This window comes from Crocodylus siamensis, chromosome 12 (assembly GCF_052110815.1).
Source record: "Crocodylus siamensis isolate JL-2025a chromosome 12, ASM5211081v1, whole genome shotgun sequence".
Classification (NCBI taxonomy): domain Eukaryota; kingdom Metazoa; phylum Chordata; order Crocodylia; family Crocodylidae; genus Crocodylus; species Crocodylus siamensis.
The window spans coordinates 21,305,433-21,312,329 of record NC_143406.1 but is presented as its reverse complement, the minus strand read 5'-3'; positions in this window follow the sequence as shown (position 1 = coordinate 21,312,329).

Below are 6,897 nucleotides of genomic sequence, written 5' to 3'. Positions count from 1 at the left end.
CCTGGTGACTGGCGGCTCCGCCTCCCCCTTCTCACCACTAGGAGACTCTCTGGAGCCATCCCTGTTCTCAGGCACAGGGCACCTAAGTGCTCTGCGACAAGGGGACAGTGATTTGATTCAGAGATTCGCATCACTGTGCCGAATCGATTTGGACAAATCTGATTCGGAGATTCAGCTGCTGCCAAATTGGCTAAATTTCTGAATCAGCCCCATCCCTTGTCAGCTCTCCCAGCCCCCTCCATGACTGCCCCGCGCAGCCCCAGCATCCCAGCTCTTTGTAAAAAAAAGCCTGACATTCACTGTATGCTGCCAGGTGGCTGGGGTGGGGCATCCTTGCTGCCCCATGCTGTGTGGGAGGCTTTGTCACAAGCCCCTATCCCCCACCCACTCTCACAGCCCTAGCTCAAGAATCAGGCTGAATCAGGCTGAATCTCCTCCAAATCAAATCAGCACCCAAAGTCCTACTACGCACACAAAGAAAAAAAGCAAAAAGCAGCCTCATGAGCAACTTTGGCCCCAGCCACGGGGTTGGACCAAGGTGGTCAAGGGCCCCAAGTCCCCACTGCACCAAGGCCCCCGCCTCACCGAAGCTTTGCAACAGATATGAACCTCTTGCAGCCACAGCAGAGCCTGCCAAGCTGCCAGCTCCTGCAGGCGACACAGGCTCAACTGTAGCTACTGCCCCTGCTCTCCCTAAGACAAAACGCAAAGTGTTTGTCATGGGAGACTCCATCCTGAGGGGGACTGAGGCGGAAATCTGCTGCACTGACCCCTTAGCCTGGGAAGTATGCTGCTTCCCAGAAGCCTGTATCTGAAACATTGCAGAGAAGATACCTGAGCTTCTCTGACCCACTGACCACTAACCTATCTATGCTCCTTATCCATGTGGGCACAAATGACATGGCATAGAGCAATCGCAGCTGGGTCATGAAGTGCTACAGGGATTTGGGAGCAAGACTAAGAGGGTTGGGGGTGCAGGTGGTGTTTTCCTTGATCATCCTAGTCTTGGGCTATGGGCTGAGGGAGAGGAGGATCAAGCTAGTAAACCAAAGACTATGGTATCATCGGGAAGGCTTCGGCTTTCATGACCATGGTCCTCTCTTTGGTGAAAGAGGCAGTGAGCTGCTGGGAAGGGATGGCCTCCACCTCTCTCTGCTGGGGAGGAGGTTCTTTTCAGCCAGACTGGCTGACCTGCTCCACCGGGCTTTAAACTAAGTCCGCAGGTGGATAGGGGGACTATTCCTGCTGCTGGCCTGCTGAGCAACCCTTGCAAACCCAGCAGGCCAAGGCACTTAAGGGAGCCTGCCCCTTCCCCAGCCCTGGAACGATCTGTAGGCAAGGCAAGAGCCCCCAAAGGCACACTTTCCTGCCTGTACACAAATGCCAGGAGCTTGGGGAATGAACAGAGGAACTTGTCCTCCTGCTTAACACAAATAATTATGATGTCATAGGGATAATGGAGACCTGGTGGGACTCCACCCATGACTGGGCCACAGAGAGATCAAGGAAAGCTATGTGTCCCTGCAAGCCGACATTGGTGCCCAAGGTGGATGACTGGAGACCCTCTGGGTTAAAATCCATGGGGAACATGGCACAGAGGCCACAATGGTGGGAGTCTATTACAGACCTCCTACCCAGGATCAAGAGCTTGACCAGGAGTTGACCAGGGAATTGACTGAAGCTTCATGCTCCTGGTTCATTGCTGTCATGGGAGATTCAACTACCTGGAGATCTTGTGGGAAGGGTGCTCGGCCAAATCTGAGTGGCTGCAAAGCTTTCTCTTGTGTGTGGATGAGCTCTATCTGATGCAAGAAGTCTATCAGCCGACAAGAGGTAAAGCACTGCTCAACCTGGTACTGGCAAAGAGGGATGACCTAATCAGCGACCTAATGATCAAAGGGAGGCTAGGTGACAGTGACCACAAGCTGATCACCTTCACCATCCACCGTAAAGCTGGCAAGTCAGTCAGCAATACAGAAGTCCTTGACTTCAGGAAAGCTGACTTTGACAAGCTCAGGAGGCTTGTCAGTGAGCCCTAAGGGACCATGACTCAAAGGGGAGGGGAGTTCAGGATGAGTGGTTGCTCCTCAAGGGAGCAATCCTGGATCCACAAGCAAAGTCTATTCCATTTTGGAGGAAAGGGAGCAAAAGGGCACAGCAGCCCCCTTGGTTCTGCAGGGAACTAGCGGACCTCTTGCATCTAAAAAGAAAGACCTACAAAGGGTGGAGGACTGGATCTACCTCCAAGGAGGAATACTCTGCACTGGTCCAGACCTGCAGGGAGTGAACCAGGAAAGCCAAGGCTGCCACTGAACTCCAACTAGCTACAAGTATCAAGGACAATAAAAAGTCCTTTTTAGATACATGGGGAGCCTAAGGGAAAGCAAGGGTAACGTTGGACTCCTGATAAACCAGATGGGACAACTGACAACTGATGCCCAGGAAAAAGCCAACTTGCTAAATGGGTACTTTGTGTCAGTTTTTTACCAGTCCCAAGGGATGCCCCTGCCTGTTACAGGATGGGAACGCTTGAGTGAGGGTGATTCCTTACCCTCCATCAGTGCTGACTTTGTGAAGGAACACCTTCAGAGGCTGGACACCTTTGAGTCACTGGGCCCTGACAGTTTACACCCCAGGGCACTCAAGGAGCTGGCGCCATGAGTCAGGCTTCGGATTTTTTGACAATGACCCATATTTCTGTACGGAGGACATGCTGGGGCGGGATGGGCTTCATCTCTCCCCTAAGGGCAAATGTATTTTTCTTCTAGGTTGGCTGATCTCATATGGCAAGCTTTAAACTAGCTTAGCCGAGGGAAGGGGCCACTCCGAGTGGAGAAGATACTTCACCAGCATACAGGGTGACAAGAGAAAGGGATGCCCAGGTAAGCAACAATGTCCTGGGAGTAGGGTGGGAGGCACGTGCACCCTCAGGAAGCTCAAGAGCCTCTACACCAATGCTCATAGTATGGGAAGCAAGCAGGAAGAACTATGCCTCCTGATTGCAAGTAAGAATCCAGACTTAGTAGGGCTTACAGAAACCTGGTGGGACGCTACCCACGACTGGGCAGTGGGCATTCGGGGATACACCATATATACAAGGGACAGGACAGAGAGGAAAGCCGGGGGCTCGCACTCTATGTCAAAGAGCAACTCACATCATCACGGATTAACTTTGGGTTAGAGGAGGGTTGGGTGGAGACACTATGGGTCAAACTACAAGGGGAGCATGGCAAAAGGGATCTTATGTTGGGTGTCTACTACAGACCACCCAACCAGGAGGAAGAGCTGGACCGGGAGTTCTCCGGTCAGCTTATGGAGGCAGTTAGGTCAAGGGATGTCATTGTTATGGGTGACCTAACCTACCCAGACATTTGCTGGGAGGAGTAGATAGCCAGGTCTGACCACTCACGTAGGTTCCTGGCTGTATTACAGGACCTTCACCTTATCCAGGAGGTGCAGAGCCCCACAAGGGGTAATGACCTGGTCCTGGCTACTGGGGATGACCTGGTGAGGGGACTGCAGGTCCTTGACCACCTGGGCAGTAGCAATCATCACCTGCTGGATTTCACTATCCAGCACAGGGTGTCAAGGGCTTATAGCAAGACTAAAGCCCTTGACTTCAGAAGGGCCAACTTCTATGAGATTCGGAGATTAGTGGGGGAGGCACTGAGGGCCCAGAAGGTAGAGGAGATGGGAGTCCATGAGGGATGGTCATACCTTAAGGAGGCAATCCTCCAGGCCCAAAGAGTAACAGTCCCTGAGAGAAGCAAGGTGGGTAAGGGTGCTCAGAAACCCCATGGCTCAGCAAGGGAATTTAGGAATGCCTGAGGACCAAGAGTGGCATACAACCAGTGGAAGGGAGGAGCTATCACCAAGAAGGAGTACTCCTCCTCAGCCCGTGAGTGTAAGAGGGCTATTAGGAAGACCAAGGCAGAGATGGAACTCATGATTAAGGACAACAAAAAGTCCTTTTTCAAGTACATTGGGAGCAAGAAGAGGGCACCAGGCAATGTAGGGCCCCTGCAAGACTCAAATGGTAACCAGATGAGAAAGCCAATATTTTTAACAGCTCAAACTCCAGCCAGAGGCATGTCCGTACCAGGAGGCTGAAAAGCCTCAGGGCATCATCTAAGCTGGTCCTGGCAAGCTGGTTGTGGTGGCTTTTGAGGATGGCCATCTTAGCTTGACCCAGTAGAAAGTTGACCAGACAGATGGTGCCATGCTCAGCTGCCCAGTATGGGTAGGAGCTCCTGTAGGTGTTCTCCAAGCGGCTCCTGCCCAGCACTCACAGCAGCTCAGGGATGACAAAGACCGGCTGCAGGTGGGGACAGTCAAGGAAGGTGTGAAAGAGGCTCTCCTCAATGTCCCGGAGCAGAAGGGGCAGGCCATCGAGGTGGCTGGGTCAAAGTGGGATGCAAATTTGCCAGTGGCTAAAATGCCATGCAGCTGCCACTGCAGGTTGCCAGTCTTCTTGGTGGTTGGTGGCTTATACAGTGTGCGCCAAGCTGAGTGGGCTGGTGGGGAATCTGGGGCCCTCGGGCACCATTGCCACAGTGTATTGAGGCAGCCTGCCAGCACCTGGACATGGCAGACATGAACCACCCAGGCATACAAGCTTCCCTTCCCACTGGGGCAGGGAAGCAAAGGGGCAACCCGTGTTGCTGTCAGGTGGCATGGGCAGCATAAGAAGGGTGCCAGACCTACCAACCAGCTCGCCAGCCACAGCTAGGTGACTGGCAGCAGGAGGAAGGCCTTGTTCAGGGCATCCATGGTGAGGGGGACCTGGCACATCTGGAGATGGTCATTCAGAGCAGCTGCTGCCTCTGGTGGGAGGGCAGCCTGGATGTCATGCAGAAGATGGCCCATGCTGCAGATGAAGCACATACCCAGTTGAGCAGGGCCTCGGGTGACAGCCAGGCTGACTGAGCGGAGTCAAGGGCATGGCCCAGGCGGAGGACACATGCCTGGATGAGGGCGGCTGTGAGGCTGGTGGAGGCCAGGCTTGTCACGGGGCGCTGCAGGCCAAAGTGCTGGCAACCCCCCGGTTGTGTACCAGGGGCTCCCTCAGTAGCTGTGAGAACTACTGGTGCTGGGCCTGGGGCTGGAGGCAGAAGGTGGCCTGCCAGGCTTGTACCACACTGCAATTGAAGGCTGGAAGCACAGCCCAGTTCAAGAGCATGAGATCCAGCAGGAAGAGCTCCCGGTCAAAGATGAGGGTCACCACCCTCTGCAGGAACTGGCAGACCACTTGTTGCCAGGGTAGTCACTCCTTGCTGTAGAGGAATTACTGAAGGGGTTGCAGGTGGAAGGCAGCCACCTTGCTTGCCAGGTTAACCAGGCCAGTGGCGCCCGTCCCAAAAGAAATCTACCAGGAGGTGCTGGAGTCTCTGGAGTAGGTCCAGTAGCAACAGGGTCACCGCCACCAGGTTGTTGGCAATGAGGACACGTCCACAGTAGGAGAGGCTGGGTAGGCGCCAGTGCCACCATTGCAGGTGGGCCTCCATCCTCTGCTCAAGGCTGTTGCAGTTGCATGCCATGAAGGTTGGTGGCCCCAGGAACACACCCAGGATCTTGAGGCCCTCGCAGCACCAGGTGAGCCCCTTCGACAAAGCTGCAGGGGGTCATACTGGTCCATGCGCCAAGCAGCAGGTTATCACTCTTGGCCCAATTGAAATGGGCCAAGGAGGAGCAATCATAGGCTTACTGGCAGTCCATCAGGGCCTACACATTTTCCTGGGTGTTGAGGAAGATGGTCACGTCAACAACTGGAGCAGAGGGCCAATGGACAGGCCTGTGGCCATTGGCAGAGCCATGCCACTCAGGTGGTGCTGCAGCATATGCAACAGCAGCTCAATGGCCGGGGTGTAGAAGCCCTGACAGATGCCCCTGCATCCGGGGAATGGGGCTCAGAGCACTCTGTTCACTTTGAGCAGGCTAGAGGTGTCCGGCCCAGTGACGGAGGCCATGACGGTGTGGAGGCGGGTTGCCAGCACTTTGGCCAGAATCTTGTAGTCCACCCACAGCAGGAAGACAAGCCACCAGTTCTTAATGTAAGCAAGGTCTCCCTTCTTGGACAGCAGTGTGAGCACCGCTCAGTGGCAGCTGATTGGTAGGACCTTGTCAATGAGGCTTTCCTGGAAAACACACAGGAGGCAGGGGACGAGGAGAGGCAGAAGGTCTTTTTTAACTTGGCAGGGGTAACCTGTCAAGGCCTGGGGCTTTGCCAGAGGCAAGGCCAGTCACAGTGGCTGTTAACTCCTCTAGAGACAGTTCCCACTCCAGCTCGCTGGCCTCCAGGGTACAGAGATATGGCAGGTCCTCATGGAGTTCCCACATGGCCTTGGGAAAGGATGGCTTGGCAGCAAACAGGTCATGATAGAATGTGACAGTGTGCTCCTGCACCTTGTCTGGGTCTGTAATTATCCAGCCCTTGGGGGTCTTGAGGTAATCTAAGACTTTGCTTACTGCCCACTGTTGCTCCAGGTCAAAAAAGAAGCAAGTTGGAGCATTGGTTTCTGTGAGCTTTTGGAAGTGGGCGTGGATCCTTGTTTCACAGGCTGTGCTCTCTGCCAAGTTGTGCAGGCATTTCCAGCAGAAATGGAGGCTCTCACACAGCACTGCATCACTGCCAGCAACCAGCAGGGTGGCCTCAAGCTCTGCCACATCTTCATCCAGCTCTCATATATGGCAGCATAGTTCATTCATGGCCAGCTGGGTGTACTGCTGGCAAAAAGCCCAGATCTGTACCTTGCTCATGTCCCACCATAGCTTTCAGGAGGAGTAGCTTGGTCTTGCAGCCTCCCAGCCCCACTAAAACTGGGTGAAGCAGTTCCAGAAGCAGGAGTCTTGGAGCAGGCTGACACTGAAGCACCAATAAGCTGCCTGCATGCAGATTCT